Source organism: Furipterus horrens, unplaced genomic scaffold, assembly GCF_987537825.1.
Source record: "Furipterus horrens unplaced genomic scaffold, mFurHor1.1.pri manual_scaffold_6, whole genome shotgun sequence".
Taxonomy (NCBI): Eukaryota; Metazoa; Chordata; class Mammalia; order Chiroptera; family Furipteridae; genus Furipterus; species Furipterus horrens.
In genome coordinates this window covers 63,582,668-63,605,723 of record NW_028327176.1, presented here as the reverse complement: position 1 = coordinate 63,605,723, position 23,056 = coordinate 63,582,668, and positions in this window count along the sequence as shown.

The window sequence follows — 23,056 nt, the reverse complement described above, 5'->3', positions numbered from 1 at the left end:
TGTAGCCTCTAATATCATCTTTACCTGATTCGATTAATCTCTCACTGAATCACTGTTAAACAGCTGTCAGATAATGGAAAAGTACTGAGACAAAGCTTCAGTTTGTATTAGAATGATACTAGAGATGTGAACGTCATATGCGGACAATAATTTTCACCTGTTAGCAAAGTGCCTTGTAAATAGTTATTAATTCTTCATCAGGTAACATCATTACAGAAATATTAATTCTAACTTGCTCTGCTGTAACATAACAAAACACTTTCTATGCTCATGTTAAAATACAATTGTAATTTAGATCTCACATATCTTGATCTTATCCATCTAAGCATTGTTCAAGCTTAAATCACATTGTTTAAGCGTAAATCTCAGTGTCCAAGAGGTCTGCCAGGAAAGTGGGAGTTCCTGAGATTTGTCTTCATATTTTTACTTGTAGATTATCTGTGCTAAAATTGATTCAGACTTTATAGCATTAAGCTAAGAATGTGCATTATTTAATATGAAGAGTAATAGAGTTTCTTAGACACTTTGCTGTTTCAAATCAAGAAATAGCTATTAGTGTGTTTACACAGATTATTTGTTATAAGGAAACTATAGCACCTGTACAATAGAGAAGCATATAACTATTTGTTGATAAAAATTAACATCTTTAGTGTGCTCTTAGAGGAAAATACCCTGTGAAAGATATAACATCATCCATGCACTATTCCTGCTGGGAATTCATGAAGAAATATAAAACACTAATGAGAAATATTCATAATAAATAGTAATAATAAGGTACTACTATATATTTAAAATATCAATGTTTTAATAAAGAAAGAATGTTTCTTTTACTATTCCACATTAAAAAAATACTAAAGATGCATTAAAAATAAATTAAATAATTCACCACTGGTTGAATCTTGTACTGGAGAGTAAAAAACATTATAAAGGAAACTATAGAGGGTTAGTTTAAAAATGAATAAGGACAGTAAGTTAGTATTAGTAATCTCCTGCTAGAGATGAAAAAGATCAGATGTTGGAAATTTACTTAACTTAATCTATACAATTAATAAAGATTCATGCCAAGATTTGAATGCTGAAGTACTGATTGTATTTATTATATTTCCATTATATTAAATCTGCTATTTATTTGACCTAAACTTTCCATTTACAAATAAGAAAAGTGAAGACTTAAGACATTAGGTGATTTGATTCATGACACACAGATCACTGGTAGACTAAAATACTACTTTGATCAATTAACTGACTACAGATGAAAAGACAATGTTAAATGAAGTCACCCCAAGACATGCAATCTATCTGAATGAGCAAGGCAAATTCATGAAATTATAATAGGAAATTGACTTAAACAAGTGTGAGGCTAGATTATTATTAAACTCCCTTCATTCTTTTGAACAATTAGTAATTCATGATTTATTCATTTTAGAGTGGATTTTCTTTATTAAAATATACATACAGAACAGTGCACAAATTTTAAGTGTAAATCTCAGTTAACTTATAAAGTGAACAACCCATGTTACTATATCCCAGATCAAAGACTATATCAAAGGCTAGAATACATGCAGTACCCTAAAAGCCCCAGGTCTTTCTATCTCACCAAGGGAACAACTACTCTGACCTCAATCACTGATATTCCTTCTGCCTGCTTTAGAATGTGCTATACATGATGTCATGAAACATGAATTCTCCTGTGTCTGTCTTTTTTGCTCAACATTAAAAAAATATAATCACATTGTTGATTATTGAAATAATCTATTTATTTCTTTTAATTGTAAGCACTTTCAAAACTTCTGAAATATCAAGGCATAGAAAATGTGAATGTTAGGAAAATGACACCTCCCTGAATATGCCTGAATTATAGAAGAAAAACGTTATAGCCTCTGAGCTTGGGTAATATTTTCTCTAGGGGAAATTTAACTTAAGAAATAAGGTTAGTTGGAGCCAAGCAGTATAAATATGCATTGATTCAGATGGCAAGCCTGGGAGCTGAATAATGAGGTTAGAGGTGGTTTGTAACAATAATAAGAATATAAATCCAAGAAATTCAGATTCTTTGAAGGGAGCACTTCAGGCCCTTTGTTACTTTGTGTACAGTTTAATTTGACATAGTCATCTTTTATTCAAGCATGGGGGTTACTCTGATATAGTTTGTTAGGCTTGTAATTAAACAAGTTCTCATGTTAAAATGGACACTTATTCTTCCCACCTTTATTGAAAACTGTGTAATCTGTTTATTTACTTCTCTCTTACACAGTGTACCTTAATCTATTAATTAATTGTTTCAGTTTAAACATTTGCTTTTGTTAACATAATTAACATTACATTACTCTTTTCTTACTCAGATGATCCAAGTTCTTTATTCATGGTCAAAAGGATTTGTTGTTGTTGTGGTTTAATGTAAAGTCCCCATACATTTCATATTTGTAACTTGTCTAGATGGTACAGCATGAGCTTAGGTAAATTAAGTGCCTTCACTACTTCAACTCTCCTATGCAAGACTTTTTCCCCTTTTTATTCTGTTGAATTCTAGTAGTCTCTTCCTTAAACATGTTATGTCCTTATAAGTCATTTATTTCACTGCTTCCTGATAACCAAGTGGAGCTCATAATCACGTAATTCTTTTTGGGGTGACATTAAATATCTAAAAACGTTTTCCCTGCAAATTGTTTAAACCAATGAATTTGATTTGAGGATACTAAAACACCAAGTTATAGTGCAAAAGTTAAGCCTGTGTCAAAGCTCATATTTAGAGTGATTTATATTTCAGAATAAACCTAAGCTGAGAAACACTTCCTGCTCTTAGTCACATTATTGGGTTATTTATTTATTTAGTAATTCTTTATAGCACATATATGCCAAATTCTGATCTATAGATTTTACAAATTAACTAATTTAATCTCCCTTACAAACCTGTAAGGTAAGTACTTTATGATTTGCACTTCATAAACAAGAAAACTGAAATGATATTGAAGTCAAGTAATTAAACAAATTGCCAGTGGTTACATACCTGGAAAATGGTAAACTAACCCATTAAGTCTGCCTGCATCCATAGTTCATGTTGTTAAATGGCTATACTGATTTTAAAGAGGTCCATATTGGAGATTAAAAGGTTCACTCTCCAAAAAGATTTGAGCCTTTCCTAACTCTGACTTTTAGTGCCAATTTTTTTAATTGTGGGTCTATTTTAGTTTTAAAAACTTTATCCTGTCTTGCTCTTTATGGGATTCTTCTCCCCTGTTTAAAAAGCTCTTCTAAAAATGAAGTCTTGCATTATTTGTTATGTTCTTTTCTCCTATCTAGTCTATTCTAGAAAGAATGAAGTCATAGCTTAGTCTCCAGGCTGTAGTAGACTTCACTGATAAAACCTTTGTATCTATCTTTGCTCAGTTTCACTCTCAGGACGCTTAAACTTTGACTTTGTTGACTCCACTCACTCTAACTGAAAAAGAGACATTTGATTAAGATCCCTGGGGAGAAGTAGGAGGGGCTGTAGGAAGAGTTTGCTAAAGAAATGGAAGGCAATCTAGAATGGGACTGGCCTCTAGAACAAAGGGAAATAAAAGAAGAATTAGCTCTTGCCTCTTGAGCTTTTTCTGACTCCTAAGCTGACTCTCTCTGGCTCTGGCTCTCAGGCTTGCTCTGAAGCTTGCTCTCAGGCTCTTCTTCTTTGAGGGTGCATGGATGATTGTGCTGCAGTTGCTTGCATTCCAATGGATGGTATTTTGGATGGGACGGAAGTCCTCACACACCTGAGGATTAGGCTGGCCTGGCAGAGGATGGCAGGTTTAGTCTTTGGGTGTTCTAGAGGGAATAGGCTCTGAGGCAGAAGCCTGCCATTCTTCTGGAATTGTGTAACTTTTGTGTTTTATACTGTTTTATTTTGTAAACTAGCCCTATAGAACCTAACAGGGGAAAAGATAGAAGAACCTAAGTGTTAGAGTTTAGCCTTAATTGGTAGGCTTAAGTTACTGCTTTTGAATAAAGACTCCTTTCCTTTATCATGAAACCTTTGGTCATATTTCTCAGATTCTTGAACTCATCTCCTTCAAAGATCATATCTTCCACACCACTTCATTACCAATGCTAACAATCATCATCTTTATACATTCTCTTCTACCACTAGTATCTCTGTTTTTTTCCACCCACCCAATTAGGATTTTTATACCAAGAATCTATGACTCCATATAAATGATTTTCATAGTCACTCACATACTTGGTGTCACCATTTTTCTTAGATCATAATTTATGATAAATCATATCAATCTCCCCCTTATATACACTTTTAACTATTTTTCCCATTAATGAATACAACTTTCTTGCCAAAGCCACATTCCTGACTAAATGTAAGAGGTTTTATAGTCCACACGCACCAAGGCAGGTTTATGTGCATGGGAAAAAAAACAAAACCATAAAACTACATTGATTCATTTCACTTTAAATTCAAGACCACACGCCACAGTGCATGCTCTAATACTACCAGGCATTCATACAGTATGCACCCAGTCCATTCACTCTTGAACTATGTATGTACATATATGTTATTGACTTAAGAGAAACTTCATAGCGTCCTGTTAAATGAAGAAAGCAGGCTGTAAAACCAAATGAAAAATATTTAATAGGGTACCATTTTTCTTGATTAAGAAATAAGCTATTTTGCTTTTTGAATTCTGAGTTTTATTTTGTTCAAAATGCTTACAATTGGTTAATATTTACATAAAATATGTATATCAAAAAGAAGCATCTCAATAACTCAAACTGCTTATAATAAAATATAGAGAGCTAAAGAAAGTAATACCAAGATTACTGTTTTCAGAAACTGAATAACTTGAAAGAAATAAAGCATAATAATAAAAGGATATACAAATATTTTACCTAGTAAAAAGATGCAGAAACTCTCCATGGGAGTATTAATCAATTGGTGCCTCTGTGATACACTGTATAAAATTTGTGTAGTGGTTTACATCATGCATCTCGGCTTTATTCTCTACAATGAAATAGGTTCCTGATTTCTAGGATTAAGGATTAATATTATTCGCTCTGATTCTCTCTTCATGACTTTAAATTGGCCCCCAAAGATTTTTGGCTGTATTTCTAAATCTTTAAATTATAGGTAAGCATCAAGATTTATGAATGTATTACTGTCCGATAGTGTGGGGAACTAAAAAGTTCCTCAGCTGAAGTCTTACTAACTGGCATCCTAAAGTTCTGCTTGGCATGGCCTCACCATCCCATAATAGTTGTTTACTCCTTACTAGGGCAACGACCCTCTTTCTGTTCCTGGGATTGTTGTCCTGCAGTTTAACTCATATCTACCAGATAACGCCCAAGCTGCAGCTGCGTTCCCACCGAATGAAAAATTCCTCCTCTCCTGAGCTATAAGAATACTGTTTTGACTAAGAATAAATGAGACTTGATCAGAGCACTGTCTTGTCTCCATTCTTTGTGCCTCTTGTCCCTTTCTCATCCTCACTCCCCCTCTAGGGTCCTCATTGCTCGACCTGCGGGACGGGTCAAGTGGCGTCCAACGTGGGGCCCGAGAACGGGGGGACTCAGTGAAGGACGCCGTTCGAGGAGCCGGCCAAGTAGAGAAGAGGAAAAGGCTACGCGGGAACCTGCCGCGCTGACCTCACCTCGGTAAGTGAACGGCGATCATGGGTCAAGAAATGAGCCGACATGAGCTTTTTGTTGAACAGCTCGGACAGGCATTAAAGGCACGAGGAGTAAAGGTTAAAGTAAAACAGTTGCTGAAATATTTTGATTATATCAAACACTTTTGTCCCTGGTTTCCCACTGAAGGGAACATTGATCCACGACGGTGGAAAAGAGTAGGAGATGCTTTAAAAGACTTTTATGATACATTTGGTCCAGAGAAGGTTCCTGTAACTGCCTTCTGTTATTGGAATCTAATAGATGAACTCCTATCTCAAAGGCATAGTGATCCTGTAGTAGCTAATGTAGTAGAAAAAGGTCAAAATATCTTAGAGACAGAGCATAAGGAGGAAAATAGAAAAAATAAGGGAAATGACAGCCGAGAGGAGGATGATTTAATATCTCTTGAGAGTGACGGTGAGGACAAGGTAGTCAAACCGAAAGGAAAACAGAACAGTCCAAAGAGTAAGCTGTCAAAGGGTCAGACTACTGAAGGGGGAGCTGCGGCACCTAAAGAAGTGTCGGTAAAATCAAAAAAGAAGTTATATCCAGACCTATCAGAATATATTGCAAATAATTCTGACGAGGAAGAGGTTGATTGGGATAGCTTGGCGGAAGAGGCAGCCAGATACAATAACCTTGGCTGTCCGCCTCTGAAAACAAGGCCACTGCCCTATACCTCACCCTCTGCTCCCCCCTCTGCGTACCCTGTCCTTGATCCTCAAAAAGAACTGAGGGATAAAATTGAACATTTAAAAGAACAAACAAAATTAGAGAAGGAACATCAGGAATTAATAAGACAATTAGAGGGGCTAAAAATAGGAAAGCAGAAAAAAGAAATTGAGCCTTCTCTGGAGGGCCCTCCGAGCCAGAGGCCCCCAGTCAGAGGAGCAGCCCCCAAAATACCCCAAAATACCCCAATACTAGGCTTAGAAGAAATGGAAGCATTTCCGGTATCAGAAACAGTAGATGCCCAGGGACAGGCCTGGTGACACCACACTGGATTTGATTTCAAAGTCATAAAAGAATTGAAAACAGCAGTAGCTCAATACGGAGCCACGGCTCCTTACACTATGGCCATTTTAGAATCGGTCACAGATCAGTGGCTCACTCCAAGTGATTGGCAAACTTTGGCTCGAGCGACCCTAGCTGGAGGAGACTATCTCCTCTGGAAATCAGAATATATAGAAATCTGTAAGGATACTGCTAGGCGCAATATACAAGCAAATAATGGGTGGAATTTTGATATGTTAATTGGAGAAGACAACTATGCAATTAGTGACAATCAAATGCAATATGATCCAGGACTTTTTGCTCAAATTCAGTCAGCAGGTACAAGAGCATGGAGGAAGCTCCCCACTAAGGGTGATATGAGCTCCTCTCTCACTAACATTAAACAAGGACTAGATGAGCCTTTTGCAGATTTTGTCCATAGACTCATTACTGCAGCTGGTAGAATTTTTGGCAGCGCCGATGCAGGCACAGATTTTGTCAAGCAATTGGCCTTCGAAAATGCAAATGCTGCCTGCCAGGCAGCTATTAGGCCATACAAAAAGAAAACTGATTTAAGCAGCTATATATGCTTGTGCTCTGACATCGGAGCGGCCTACCAACAAGGCCTACCTCGCATATGATGTAACTGATACAGGGGTTTCTAAACCGAGGTGGCATTGTGTAAATAAGCCTCCCATCATACTCACTACCAATGGCAAACCAGGAGCATGTCCCAAGGAATGCACCACCTTCTATAATCAAATGCATTCTACTTGTTATGAGTCAGTACAGGAATGTATCTCCTCTAATGTCACTTATTTTACTGCCATACTGCAAAAAGTGCAAAATGCTATTAGCCGAGGAGACTGGGGGTCCAACCCTTCACCAATTGGGTCTACTAAGTATCTACAGGCCTCTTGCCAAGGCACTGTTGGAAAGCCAGTATGCTGGCATAAGAAGGCCCCTATACATGTTTCTGATAGTGGTGGTCCACAAGATAGAATAAGAGAAATCTCAGTACAAAAACAAATAGAACATCTCATAACAAACCTGTATCCAAAAATCAATTACCACCCTCTGGCATTACCTAAACCACGGGGAATAGATTTAGATACCCAAACCACTGACATCTTGACGGCCACCCACCGAGCCCTTAACATCTCCAACCCCCAACTAGCTGAAGAATGCTGGCTATGTATGACTTTAGGCACACCTATGCCTCTAGCCATTCCTGCTAATATCGCCTCCTTTAATAAGTCTCATCAAAATTGTAGCCCCAGCTTGCCCTTTAGAGTACAGCCCATGTATTTTCCTGCTTCCCTCTGCCTCCAAGGTAAGTCTCAAAATAATAGCTTTGATATTCATGTTGGATTTGTTGAATTTGCTAACTGTAGTAGCATAGTGAACCATAGCAACTCCCTCTGCCCAGGCAAAGGGCAGGTGTTTGGTTGTGGAGGAAATTTAGCATTTTCATCCTTGCCCAACAATTGGACAGGAATATGTGTCCTAGCTACCTTATTGCCAGACATAGATATAGTTTCCGGAGATGACCCTGTTCCCATTCCCAGTTTTGACTACATTGCAGGTCGCCACAAAAGAGCAGTATCATTCATCCCCCTACTAGTAGGGTTAGGCGTTTCAGGAGCGTTAGCTACAGGGACAACAGGGTTAGGAATTGCAGCTCACTCCTACACAAAGCTCTCTAATCAGCTAATCGATGATGTTCAAGCTTTGTCCAGCACCATTAATGACATCCAAGATCAGTTAGACTCCCTAGCTGAAGTAGTTCTCCAAAATAGGAGGGGACTAGACCTGCTAACAGCAGAACAGGGAGGAATATGCTTGGCTTTGCAGGAACATTGCTGCTTCTATGCCAACAAATCGGGCATCGTCCGAGACAAAATAAAGAAGCTGCAGGAAGACCTAGTGAAAAGAAGAAGAGAACTCGTCGAAAATCCCCTGTGGAGCGGACTTAATGGGGCCCTTCCCTATCTCCTCCCACTTTTAGGACCTCTCTTAGGGCTACTCCTGCTGCTATCCTTAGGACCTTTCATTTTCAATAAGGTGATGGCCTTTATCAAGCAACAAATAGATGCCATAAAAATGCAGCCAATACAGGTCCATTATCATAAATTAGAACAAGCTGAGACTGCAACTTACCATGATGCTCATACACGTAACTAATGCCTTGGTGAGCTGGACTGGACAGTCAATGACGGGCAACCGGAGACCACACGCACTGCCAGCCGCCACCTAAGACAGGTATCTGGCCAAAAAATGAAGCTGCCCTAGATAACCAATGACAGGTAAGGCAAGGTTAGCTCCGTGTGGCGATCTCCCGACCTAAGACAGGCGCAGTCCCCGCAAGGCTCTCAGCTTAAATAAAATAAAAAAGGGGGACCTGTGGGGAACTAAAAAGTTCCTCAGCTGAAGTCTTACTAACTGGCATCCTAAAGTTCTGCTTGGCATGGCCTCACCATCCCATAATAGTTGTTTACTCCTTACTAGGGCAACGACCCTCTTTCTGTTCCTGGGATTGTTGTCCTGCAGTTTAACTCATATCTACCAGATAACGCCCAAGCTGCAGCTGCGTTCCCACCGAATGAAAAATTCCTCCTCTCCTGAGCTATAAGAATACTGTTTTGACTAAGAATAAATGAGACTTGATCAGAGCACTGTCTTGTCTCCATTCTTTGTGTCTCTTGTCCCTTTCTCATCCTCACTCCCCTTCTAGGGTCCTCGTTGCTCAACCTGCGGGACGGGTCACGATAGGGAGAAATAATTTCCCCCTGAAACAATTCTTCAAATTTTTATCAAATATTATTACTGTCTTGATCATGTTTCTTTTCTTCTACCCCTGTCTTCTATAGACTTCGAACATTCTCAAAATAATCTTATGGTTTTGTCTTGTTTTTCTGCATGAAGACAGTAATTAAGTTGCTTTACACAAATACCACAAAACATGAAAGTTAAAATGTTTTAGAACTATTTGTATTTTCAAAAAGTAACAGAAATTTTTAAAGGGGGAAGAGATTATTGCAATTTCAGTTATACAGGGACGATGCTCTGTCTTTTAGAAATAAATATATGGTCTGAGCTATTTGTAAGAGGCTGCATTCACTTTTGTGAATTTTTAAAAAGACTTTCAACACGTTTTCCCATTTTATCATGGGTATTTATGAGTGTACCTGCCCACATCATGCTGAGTGTTCAGTAGTTTTTGATCCAAAAATGACATGACTCCTATGCTTCTCCCCTCTATTTACCTGATCTCACCAGAGCAAATTTTTTGTGTTCTCCCAGATTAAAAGAGTCCTCAAAGGTAAACTTTTTGTCAATGTGGAAGAGGTGAAACAAAAATCAGCAATACAAAAGGACATCAAAATCAACAAGTTCGAAAACTGTTTTGAGCAATGGAAAAAAATGTCTCAATAGGTGTATGGCATCAAATGGAGAGTACTTTGAAGGTGAGTGAAGTTTTAAGATGTGAAAATAAGTACACAAATTTTAATAAGTAAATTCCATTCCATTGGGGGGGTCTCCCCTCATACACAGGTCAAAGTTTACCAGGGTCATGAACTCACTTAAGAAATTGTGACTCTCCTGTACAAAAGTGATTCCAGATATTAAATTGTGTTGGAAGAATTATGTCCCAAACTTGTGTGTATCCTTCTTATTATCTTTTGTTTGTTTTATAAACCTTCTTCTCTTTAATTCCTCTCATCTGACCCACTGGGTAACTTTTCTGGTTTTAACCACTCTACTTCTATTAATTTATTTTCCCTCCTGGCTTTATGGTTGTTTGTCAATGTCATAATGGATTGACCTAGTGATAACTAAATGAATGCCCTCAGTGAGCGTGCGTGCACGCACAGACACACACACACACACACACACACACTTTTTAGCACCCTCATAGATAATACTGACAAAACTTGGCCTTGTCTCTAAGTTATTCAGGGACAAAGTTACTCTGATGATTGTTTTATTTTCTGCTTTTTCTCTGTTTTTCTAAACATAGCTTATTGCTATAGTTCCACCTCACTATCTTCTGCCAATCTACTCCCAAAAGAATGCATATCAAATTTAAAATATTAATATTTAAGCTATTCTCACTGAATTATTAGTTACTTAATTTACCTCTATATGTATTCCTAGTGCTAAAGATTCTAAATTGCATAGGCTACTATTACTTTGAAATACAATTTATTGTCATAACCTTTCATGATAAAAATACTAAAATATTTTGTAATAGCTTTAAATCTTATATGATAAATTATTTTATTATCAAATTTAATCACAGAAAAAGAAACCCATCATGTTCACTGTAAGACTTACCATTCTATTGTTAAAACATTTTCTAAGGTGGTCCTGAAGCAATCCATTTATATTCAAACCTGATGTTTTTAGTTATGAAAATAATGTGCTTGCAGAAGTTATGCAATATTCTGCAATTCAACTGACTCTTCAATTTCACTTTTGAAAATAATTCACTTTTGGCTATAAGATATTTTGTGTGACAGCCCCTGATTACGCATTTAACATGTGCTCTTAGTCAATTTAACCCTGAACACTTAAAATAATTCATAATTTTTAAATGTGCAAATCCTTTGGCTACTTTTAGAACATTAATTTGTGACTGTGACTATGTTAAAATTACACATTTGCTTATCACAGAACAACATTCAAAATGCCCACTTTACTTGCCAATCATTATTTAATGAAAATTATTATTCTTTAATTGGGAATAATTATTTTACCAACAATAGTTTTCTATTTCAACTTATTGTTATGATATTTGTTAAGGTACTTTTCTTATCTTCTTGTGTTGCACAGCAAGAAATGAGACCAATGTTCAATATTTGTTATTACTTAGTGTCATGTCCATAGAAGCAACAGTTTAGGAATTAATGAAAATTTACAGTATTAAACAATTAGTCATTTAAAAAACATCTTTGAAGCTCTTAAGGTAAAATGATTAACAATGAGACTGCTGCTGACACATTTTTCCCCATGTAGGGTGTTTCCTTAAGAACATTATAGATCCACTAAAACTATATATAGTTATATATATGTATATATACATTAAATTTTAAATGAAAGTCCATGGATCTTCTGACCCTGGGAACCCTCCAGAACTAACTCAAAGGTCTCTTAAAAGCTAACCATAAGAAAACTACAACATAGTTTTAATTTACTTCTCTGATGGCTTGTGATATGAGCACCTTTTCATATGTCCATGGGTTCCCTGTATGTCCTCCTCAGAGAAGTGTACATTCAGGTCCTTTGCCCATTTTTAAATTGGATTGTTTTTCTTCCAGGCATTGAGTTGTATGAGTTCTTTATGTATTTAAAAAATCAAGCCCATGTTCAATGTATAATTTGCAAATATGTTTTCCCATATGGTCAGTTCCCTTTTCATTTTGATGATGGTTTCTTTAGCTATGCAGAAGCTTTTTAATTTGATGTAGTCCCATTTGTTAATTTTTTCCTTTATTTCCCTTACCCTAGGAGATATATTGGCAAAAATATTGCTATGTGAGATATCTGACATTTTTAAAAATTATTTGTTTGTTTGTTTGTAGAGAGAGGGGAAAAGAGAAAAAGAGGGAGAGAAACATCACTGTGTGGTTGCCTCTCACTCACGCCCCCAACTGGGGACCTATGAGCAACCTAGTCGTGTGCCCTGACTGGGAATCAAACCAGCGACACTTGGTTCACAGGCTGACACTCAATCCACTGAGCCACAGCAGCCAGGGCTTAACATTTTTCTATGTTGTCTCTAGGATTTTCATAGTGTCATGACTTATATTTAAGATTTTCATCTATTTTTACTTTATTCTTGTGTATAATTTAAGTTGGTGGTCTAGTTTCATTTCTTTTACATGTACCAACCAGTCCAGTTATCCCAACACCAGTAATTGAAGAAGCTATTTTTACTTTATTGTATTCTTATACACCCTTTGTCAAATATTAATTGACCATAGACATAGATTTATTTCTGGGCTGTCTATTCTGTTCCATTGATCTATGCATCTGTTCTTATGCCAGTACCAGACTAGACATCAGAGAAAAGCAAAGTAATACCACAGTGAGATATCACCTCACACTGGTCAAAATGGCTATCAACAAACAAATCAACAAATGAGTTCTGGCGAGAATGCAGAGAAAATGGAACCCTAGTGCACTGTTGGTGGGAATGCAAACTGGTGCAGCCATTGTGGAAAACTATGGAATGTACTGAAAACACTAAAAATGGAACTGCCTTTTGACTCAGTGATTCCACTGCTGGGGATATACCCTGAGAATACTGAATCACCAGTTCAAAAGAACTTAAACACCCCTGTTTTCACAGCAGTGCTACTTACAATAGCTAAGTGCTGGAAACAGCCTAAGTGCCCATCAATAAATGAATGGATCAAACAACTGTGGTACATTTACACAGAGGAATACCACACAACAGAAACAATGAAAGAACTCTTACTTTTTGCAACAGCATGGATGGAAATGGAGATTATGCTAAGTGAAATAAACCAGTCACTGAAAGACAAATACCACATGATCTCACCTATAAAAGGAATCTAATGAACAAAATAAACTGACAAAAAAGTAAAACCAAAAGAATGAAAACAGGGAACAGACACAATGACCAGATGGGAGGAGAATAATGGTGAAAAGAATGGGCAGGGACTAATTAAAGAATATATATGAATGATCCATGGATATGGACAACAGTGTGGGAATTGACTGTGGGAGTGGGTGGTAGAATGGGCAGAGGAGGGCAAAGAGGCAGCAATTAAGACAACTGTAATAAATAACAATTTAACAAATTTGGAACAAAAAAAATTCACATAGTATATCAGAAAAATTTTTTATTATCTCTTCTACTCTGTATAAATTTTTGTGACATTTTCTTTCCAAATGTTGTAGTTGCTTCCATTATACTATATATGCTTGTAACTCTGATAATGCTTTTTCAATATTAGAATTATGTTCTCCCATACTTTTCTGTTAAAATGAAGGAATCATTTGTTGGCAAGACTATTTTCCTCAAGAGAAAAACATTGCTTCAAGAAACAAATAACTTGAGACTGCCAACTTTTAAACTTGATATAACTATCTAGTACTCTAAAAATAAAAAATGGAAACACTAAATTGCGGTAAAATATTGTAGTAAACACAGCAAATAATAAATGTAAGTTTAATAAGGAGCTTGAAAATGTAATTAGAAAAATAACTGAAAAATTCACTGTAGAAAACTAGGGGGGAAATATTACTGAATCATCAAAGTGGAGAGAAAAATAGCCACTAAAAGCTGATCTACTTCTGTAGAAGCTAGAGGAACTTAAACTAAATTATCAGTGAGATACCACTCCCATTACCTCATTAAGAACACAATAATAAAATAAGTGATGAGTCCCATGATATTGGAGGTCCTGAAGTATAAAACATAACTTTTCCATTTACTACTAATAAAATGTGTGTATATTTATTTTAAAACCTCATTACATTACATTATGCCATACTACTAAAAAAAAGTCCCTTCGACTAATTAATTGTATCAAAATAAGAATGTAGACTGTAGTATTTTCTGTTAGAGGAAACAAAAAATGTAAGAACTCTAAATGTGAATTATCAGGAAGGGAAACATTTAATAAAATCTGCTATCACCAACCATGGATTATTACTGAGTTAGATCTTTATTAGTTTGCCTGAAGGAATTCTAGAATGCTTTTTGAACAAAAAAATAGTCTGTGTTACACTATTTATATGACAATAAATAACACAAATGTCATGCAAGATGGTATTTTAACTGTAAATGAGGAGTGTGTGGGATGTGGGAGGTCAAAGAATAGGAGAGTGAAAAAGGAATGAGGGCATAAATAAATAAATTTTAATAAATGAAATAGTGCTTGAAATCAAAACATTATACAGAATGTAACTTATTTATGTAGTTATACATTTAGCTAGAAATTTATGCATAGACATAGGCATTAAATAATGATTGCAAAAAAATTACATCTATACTTATCTCTGAGTGCTGAAATTTCCAAGTAATTTTTTTCTTTCTTTAACTTTTATCATTTATATAATAAAAATTAGCTATTTTAATTTCATAAGAATATTGTCAAAGGCAACACTTCTTTTGGAAAAACTGATTAGCTCATGTCGGATGCATTCAGCAATTGGATGTGCAAACATAACTGCATAGATGTGGAAACTACGAAAATCTGAGGCATACATGCAAAATTGTCTTTTATTTTTCTTTTCTGTTTTTTGTTTGTTTTGTCTTGTTTTTCTTTTTCTTTTTTCTGTGTAGAGGGGGGAAATGTGAGTTCCTCCAGAATAACAAAAAAAAAACACTTCTATTGAACATATCTCCCCTTTAGAGCTACTTAAATAAAGGTCTGAGCAATATGCATACCTATGTAGCTCTTTGTAATTGTAAGTTTATGAATACTTTTCTTTTTACATTAATTAAGATAAACACTAAAAAATGTAGTCAATCCCAAGTAGATGATTTAGTTTATTTACATTTGAAAGGTAGTTCTCACTCTGGTTAGACCATAAATCCCAGAGAATAGTAAGCAAGTATAATCCAGCACCTCAAGAAAATACACAAAGAGTAACCTGGGGCACCTGTCCATCTTTCCAGAATAATCTTTTGGGACCAAACAAGCAAATAGTTGGAAATAGAGTGAGGCAACAGTGACAAAGCAGCAATCACAACACTTCTGATTAAAAATTTCAGTACCTTTTTATCGGTCTGAAGTCATTTTTATCCAAGGCTAAAATGGTGGTTTCTTCTTATTCTCCATTCCTGATATTGGGCTAGGGCTGGGTATATGGTAGACATTACATACACATATATCATATGGAATTGTTTAACTGAATTAATCCTTTGTTACTGGGGTTCTTTTTGTTTTTAAAGTACACAAAATGATTGTTTGCAATTATTTTGTAAAATTTCACCATTTGCCATCCTTGAGGTTGGATCAGGATATGTATAAATAAAGCAAACATGTGTATGTAGCCCTGGCTGCTGTGGCTCAGTGGATTGAGCGTTGGCCTGTGAGCCAAGTGTCCCTGGTTTGATTTCCAGTCAGGGCAGGTTACTAGGTTGCACGTCAGGTCCCCAGATGGGGGTGTGAGTGAGAGGCAACCACGCAGTGATGTTTCTCTCCCTCTTTTTCTCCTTTCCTCTCTCTCTAAAAATAAATAAACAAATAAATAAATTATTAAAAAAAAAAAAACCTGTGTGGAGGAAAATGTACATGAAACTTTGAAACAGATAGACAAGCAAGCCATTGTATTTTCCCTTATTCAAATATATATCATAGTGTGGGCCTGTAACATAAAATCATTTTTAATACCTTAGGGAAGCTCAAATAAATAAAAAATTTATATCAATGAGTGACAGAATATAGCACCCCAAAATATAGTACTCTGGCATATTGACTATTTTGAGTTAAAGTTACTTTAAAAAGATATGCAAAAAAATTACCCTGACCTTTCTTCTTTTCTTAAGATAAGATGTTTCCATGGAAAAAATGTTTTTCACATACAAGGAGGAAAGAACCATTCTTATCATCATGAATGAGAGGTTGATACCAAGAGAATTCTGTACAAACCGACCTTGGTAAAATAATTCTTATCTTCCTTTAGCCTCTCCATATGGTTTTGTGACTTTTCCACAATAGCCACTTAGTTCATTTCACATAAAAACTGATGTTTCACCCTTTCTTGATTTTCTTAAGAGAGCTCTCCTGTCACACACACACAAAAATACTTACAAAAAATTGTACAATTTCTCTTATTAATCTGTCTTTTGTCAGTCTAATTCTCAGACCCAGTTGAAAAACCCAAAGATGGTGGAGGTAGTTTTTTGCCCTACCTACAATATCAAATAAAACTTTTGATAACCTCTATTTAAACCCAGCTAATCAGCCTATGAGGCTTTTTTTACTTACTTTATGGGGATTATCAAAGGGAAAGCAGGATGAGTAGAGGAAGAAGAGGGTAAAGGAGGGATACATGGTGACAAACACGACTTGAGGGAACACACAATATAGCATAGATGATGTATTATAGAATTGTATAACTGAAACCTATATAACTTTATGAACAAATGTCACTTCTATAAATTCAATAAAATATTAAAAAATAAAAATAAACCCAGCTACTTAATTCTGGGCAATGTTTCTTGAAATAAGTGTGCCAATGTTTTCTACTTTTTAAAAATTATGTTTTTATTTTTTAATTGCAGTTGGCATACACCATTATATTAGTTTCAGGTGTATACCTCAGTAATTATAGACATTATATATCTAATTAAGTGATTATCCTGGTAAGTCTTGTACCCATTTGACATCATACATAGTTATTAGAATATTATTGACTATATTCCCTATACTGTACTTTACATCCCCATGACTATTCTGTGACAACCGATTTGTACTTCTTAATCCCTTCACTTTTTTCACCCATTCTCATATCCTTCTTCCCATCTAGCAAGCATCAAAATATTTTCTGTTTCTGTTCTGCTTGTTCATTTATTTTTTTTTAGATTTAATTGCTGAAAGATATGTATTTACTGCCATTTTATTGTTCATATTTTTTTTATTTTTTCCTTTTTCTTTTTTTTAAAGAAGATCCCTTAACATTTCATGTGATACTGGTTTGATGGTGATGGACTCCTTTAGATTTTTCTTGTCTGGGAAGTGCTTTGCTTGGTAGAGTAATCATGGTTGTAGTTCCTTTTTTTCCATCACTTTGAATATTTTTGCAACTCCCTTCTGGCTTAGAAAGATTATGTTGGAAAAAAATCCAATTTCTTCTACTTCTGAAAATAAATGAGTGCATTATAATTTAACATTAGCATTTGTTTTATCTAAGTAGTTTTGTGCAGAAGGACCAAATCCAATTCCCAATGCCAATGAAATCTTTTTTTCTAAAGTTTTAATTAAGATATTAAATAACACCTGACTTTACAGCAACCCTGGCAGCACTGATTCTGACTCATATTCTTTGATATTTTATCACAGTGATTGATTTATTCATTGTCATCTCATCTTTTTCTATAGCCTGGCAAGTTTTTTTTCTCCTCTGTTCAACAGCATATTCCAAGCTAAACCTTTCCAAATTAGTTTATGAAATCAAACTGCATGGGACATGTTCACTAAAGGTCACATATCAAAATGTCCTAGACTTCCTTCCTGTGCTAATTTGGATCTTTATTGAAAAAAAACTGTGTTAGGATAATTTCTGCATAAAACAGATACGTGGCTTGTTGCTCAAAATTCCACACTCAACTAAGCTCTATTTTCCTACATTTTAAATATTGGAACATCACATACATAAAAAGCTAATTTTAACCGTGTCATGTCCTCAGAATTTTATAAAAATCTAACTAATATTTAATTCAGCATCTCTGATATAAAAAATATATGTAAATTTTTCCAAATATCTTTGAAAACTTAATAACTTTATTCATTTATAATAAAAAAGAGTGGATCATCCAAACCGTAGGTCATGTTTAATGAACCTGTCACTGCAATTTGAGTAAACTGTTTGTTGGTTTGTTTGTTTTGGATTCATTTGCTCTAATTATCCTGGAACAATATACCCTTTAGTCACCCAGAGGTGTCTGCTGTTAGGGACACTGTCATTTGTTGGATGCCTCCACTTATATACTTTCTAGGTCTTGAAGGAAGACCCAAACCTGTGTCATTAAATGTGTCAGTCCCTTGGGTTAAAAAAAAAATGACATCTGAAGGCCAATGTCAGATTAAATGTATAAAATGCATACTATATGGGAGGAAAAGTCTTGGAGGGATTTCTGCACCCTCTGGTTAATTTATTATCCTTTTCATTCATGTAGAAGATAACTTTTTAGAGGCAACTATTCAACAGATAGAAAGTCCTATGCTAGGAGCTGGTTTGCTTTCAGAAGCAAATAATCCTGGATAAGATAGTCAAGGACACTACCAATTTTGGAGAAATACAGATGAGTCAGATAATTGTTCATGGAATCCTATGCAACCAGATGACAGTTGTACTACAATCAAGAAATAAAACAGACTTGGTGGTGGAGGAAATGGTGACTACTATGTGATTTTCCCTAAGGGTCATCAGATTTTGTTCTATATAGAATAAAGCCAAGTGAGGCCAAGTAGAACATCAGGAGAGGTAGTAAATTTGGCATAAAAACAAAGATATTAACTTCAAAAGCCCTATGTTTACAAAATTTGTCATTTATATCAATAACAGAGCTTACTTCACCAAAAGAAAAATAGTAAAGTCTAACTCACAAGGTGACAATGAAGATTAAGTTCGACAGTATACATACCTTGAAGTTCTGTGTAACAGATATTAGTTCCTTATAACAAATTCAAATGTTGATTTTAGTTTCATTTGCTTAAATAATTTAAAGAAAGGGCAGCCATCATTTTTTAACAGTATTTGGAATTAGCTTGCTTTTAAATAACCCAGGATAAATGTATAAATGGTAAGAGAAATATGTGTTTTCTTTTTTTTCTATTTAAATATAAACAATACTGTAACTTAAACATTAGATTTGCATATACAATTTTAAACCTCCATTTGATATCTAGTGGAAAGTCCAAAGTCTTTCCCTACACTTCTAAAAATTCCCAGTCTTATATTCTGTTTCTGATGACTTCTTATTCTCAATTGTTTTACTTCTAGTGCCTGGGTTATTTGGGATCATAGTCCCTCATAAGCACTTACTTCAGGGTATGAGTATGTTTAGTACACTTGACTAATATTATCTCATTTAAAAACTCTTAATACTAAATGCAAGTGTTCCTCAAAATCTTTAAGTTACTTCCAGGATGGTAATTTCTCTTTGAAAATTTTTTTCTAGCAACCCTCAATGCACCACTCTAACATATTACTTGATTTACTCTTTTCTCTCTTAGTTGTTTCTAAATCAATGTACATGCAACATTTTTAGTTTTCTCTATGAGTTGCTACTTCATTTCAAATATTTTTTTAGGATCTCATGTTTTCCATTTAAAATGCTCTGTCAGCATATTTTATACAAAAAATCATCAGGAAATATGTCATATGAATCCCTTGAGGGTGTGGGTATTTTAGTGAGTTGTGAATATCAACATTCTTTATTTAATTTTGCTATCAAGTATTTATTAAGCATGAGATCTCCACATAAGAATTGTAATACTAGCTTTAACCTTTGTTCTTTAAATATTTTCTACATATTAGACTATTTAATTTTTAAAAACAACCCAATGATGTAAATAGTCAGTATCCCAGTTTTATGCATCAAGAAAGACCCAATATATTTAAGAAACTGGGCTAAACTTCCATGATTAGTTAATGACAAACTTTTAGAGTCTAAGCCTTTGACAAAAATGATACTATCTCTTTACAATTCTTAAAAATTTTTGAAAAATATAATGTTAATTTTAGGTTTTACTACATTATTGTAACTTTCTCTGAATATCCTCAATATTCAAAGAGATCTTCGAGGATAAAAATGTATGTTCTGTTTTCTTATCCATTCAGCTATCTGCCTTTTGATTGGAGAATTTAATCCATTTACATTTAAGGTTATCATTGATAGGTATTTATTCATTGTGATTTTTTTTCCTTCGTACCTGTTTTCTTCTCTCTCTCTCTCTCTCCATTTCTTCATTTTCTTAAAGCAGTCCCTTTAGCATCTTCGAAATATATAGAGAACTTATATGACTCAACACCAAGAAGACAGACAATCCAATTAAACAATAGGCAAAGGACCTGAATGGGCAATTTTCCAAGGAGGACATACAGGGGGTCCATAGGCATATGAAAGAATGCTCAACCTCACTAGCCATTAGAGAAGTGCAGATTAAAACCACAATGAGATACCACCTCACATCAGTCAGAATTGGCATCATTAACAAATAAACAACAAGTTGTAGCAAGGTTGTAGAGAAAAGGGAACCCTAGTGCTCTGTTGGTGGGAATGCAGACTAGTGCAGCCACTGTGTAAAACAGTATGGAATTACCTCAAAAAACTAGAAATGGAACTGCTTTTTGATCCCGTTATTCCACTGCTACGATTATACCCAAAGAATCCTGAAACACCAATTCAAAAGAACCAATACAACCCTATGTTCGTAATAGCACTATTTACAATAACCAAGTGCTGGAAACAGCCTAAATACCCATCCGTGGATGAGCGGATCAAAAAACTGTGGTACATTTTTACACAATGGAATAGTAGGCAGAAGAAGAAAAGAAGGAACTTTTATTCTTTGTGAAAACATGGATAGAACTGGAGAGTATTATGCTTAGTGAAATAAGCCAGGAAGCTAAAGACAAATACCATATTATCTCACCTAACACAGGAAACTAATGAACAAAACAAATGAGCAAAATAGAACCAGAGGCATTATAAATAAGGAACAGATTGACAGTGACCAGAGAGGAGGGGACAGGGGGAAAAAAGGGTAAAGAAGGGAAAAGTCTAATCAAGGAACAAGTATAAATGATCCATGGACATGGACAACTGTATGGGAATTGACTGTGGGAAAAGGAGGAGGTGAGCAGGGCAGGGGAGAGCAATGGGGAAAAAATTGACAATGTAATAAAAAAACAATAAAAAGGAAAAACAGTGTGTGTGTTTTGCAGTAAAAAAAAATGACTTTACTCATTGTTAAAATCCCTAAAAATGGTTTTTCAAGGATGTTAAAAACAAATTTAGTATTTTCATATAGACTAGAATCATCTATCTATAAATAGATATTTGTTTCTTGTTTGCTTATTTCTCTAAGTTGGTTTAGTAATCTTATGATTGTAACTTTCAATCATAAAGAACATTTCTTCTTCATAATATACTCTCACCAGTACATATTTATTGTACTGGTAATTTTCTTATATTAAAAATTTATGCTACAATTGTTATAGTTATGTCCTTGAATTTTTTTCTCTGGGTACATATTTATAAAGTTGATATCATTTTGCCTTTTAGCATACCAATTTCATGTCTTGATCTATCATCTTTATCTTTATATCTATTTAGTCATTATAAAGCAAGTACAGATTTATTGAATTCTTATTGTTATTGCAAATAATATGTTGGCTTATTTATGTAACTTCGAGTAGTAACATTATGTAAGCTTGAAAGCATAGTTTATTCATATTCACTTGAATTGTCTTTCCTATCTGTACCTTAATGCAATTAATAATAACAGTTTGGCAGTCCTGGAACAAATCCTGCCTTAATACTCATGAGAAGTATAACTTTTGACAATTTACCTAATCTGCTAACTTTGAAAACATAAGATATACATTAGGTACTTACCCAGTAGTTTATGGTGTACTTGGTGCTAATGACATTTGGTTTCCTTTGCATTCTTTCTTAACTATTCTTTTTCTTTCCTATCTTATTTGGCTCTTCCTTTCTTCTCTGATCAGTTCTTCAACTTATGAGAATTTTCTCAAGGTAATTCCCTCTGGGAACTCTTCTGGACTCACCTGAACCATCTGAAAAGTACTTGCTAGAATTCATGCTTTAACTAATTCTTGATTATAAATAAGATTTAGTATCTTATTAATTCCATATATCTAATTTCTTAACAGTAAGATTATATGCTCACTAAAGTCATAAAATTTCTCTATATGCAATTGCAATATGTTTTTAAAGTATTTTATATCAAGGGCAATATGCTGTATAGTGAACATATTTAGTAAATATGCTTTATTGATTTTGTTTGTATTTACTTTAAAAGTATGCTATGATGACATCATTCAATGTTGGAAAATAGATTTCATTAATAGTACTCACTGGAAAAGTTGCATCAGGGTCTTTGGCCCAGGTATACGAGCCATTTCTTATATCTAAGGCAGATTTAAAAATACATATTATGTTTTTCATTACACTGAACTGAGAAAAATAAATTTTGCCATAGAGAACAAGTTCTTCCAAGTTAAAGAACAATAGCTCAAGGTACAGAATAATAATATTGTATTTTAAAATATGCCATTTTCTGAAAACTATTTTATTATTTTTAATAAACCCTTCTTGGGCTATGTTTCCATAGACAAAATTAAGATGATAATTGTGATAATTATTCCAATAGTTCTCCTACAGAAAAGCATGACAGAACTACTATTGCAAAAAATAAACTTGTTAAGCCTGAACTTGAACTATTAACTTTTTATTGTTTTTTAGAGAGGAAGAGAGAGAGGGAGAGAGAAAGAGAGAGAGAGAAACATTTATTTGTTGTTTTACTTATTTATGCATTCATTGTTTCCTCTTGTATGTACTCTGACCAAAGATTAAACATACAACCTTGGCATATAGGGGCAATGCTCCAAACAACTGAGCTACCTGTGTCTGAATAACATCACAAACAAGTGTATGGTAAATTCTGACCATTATTGGGAT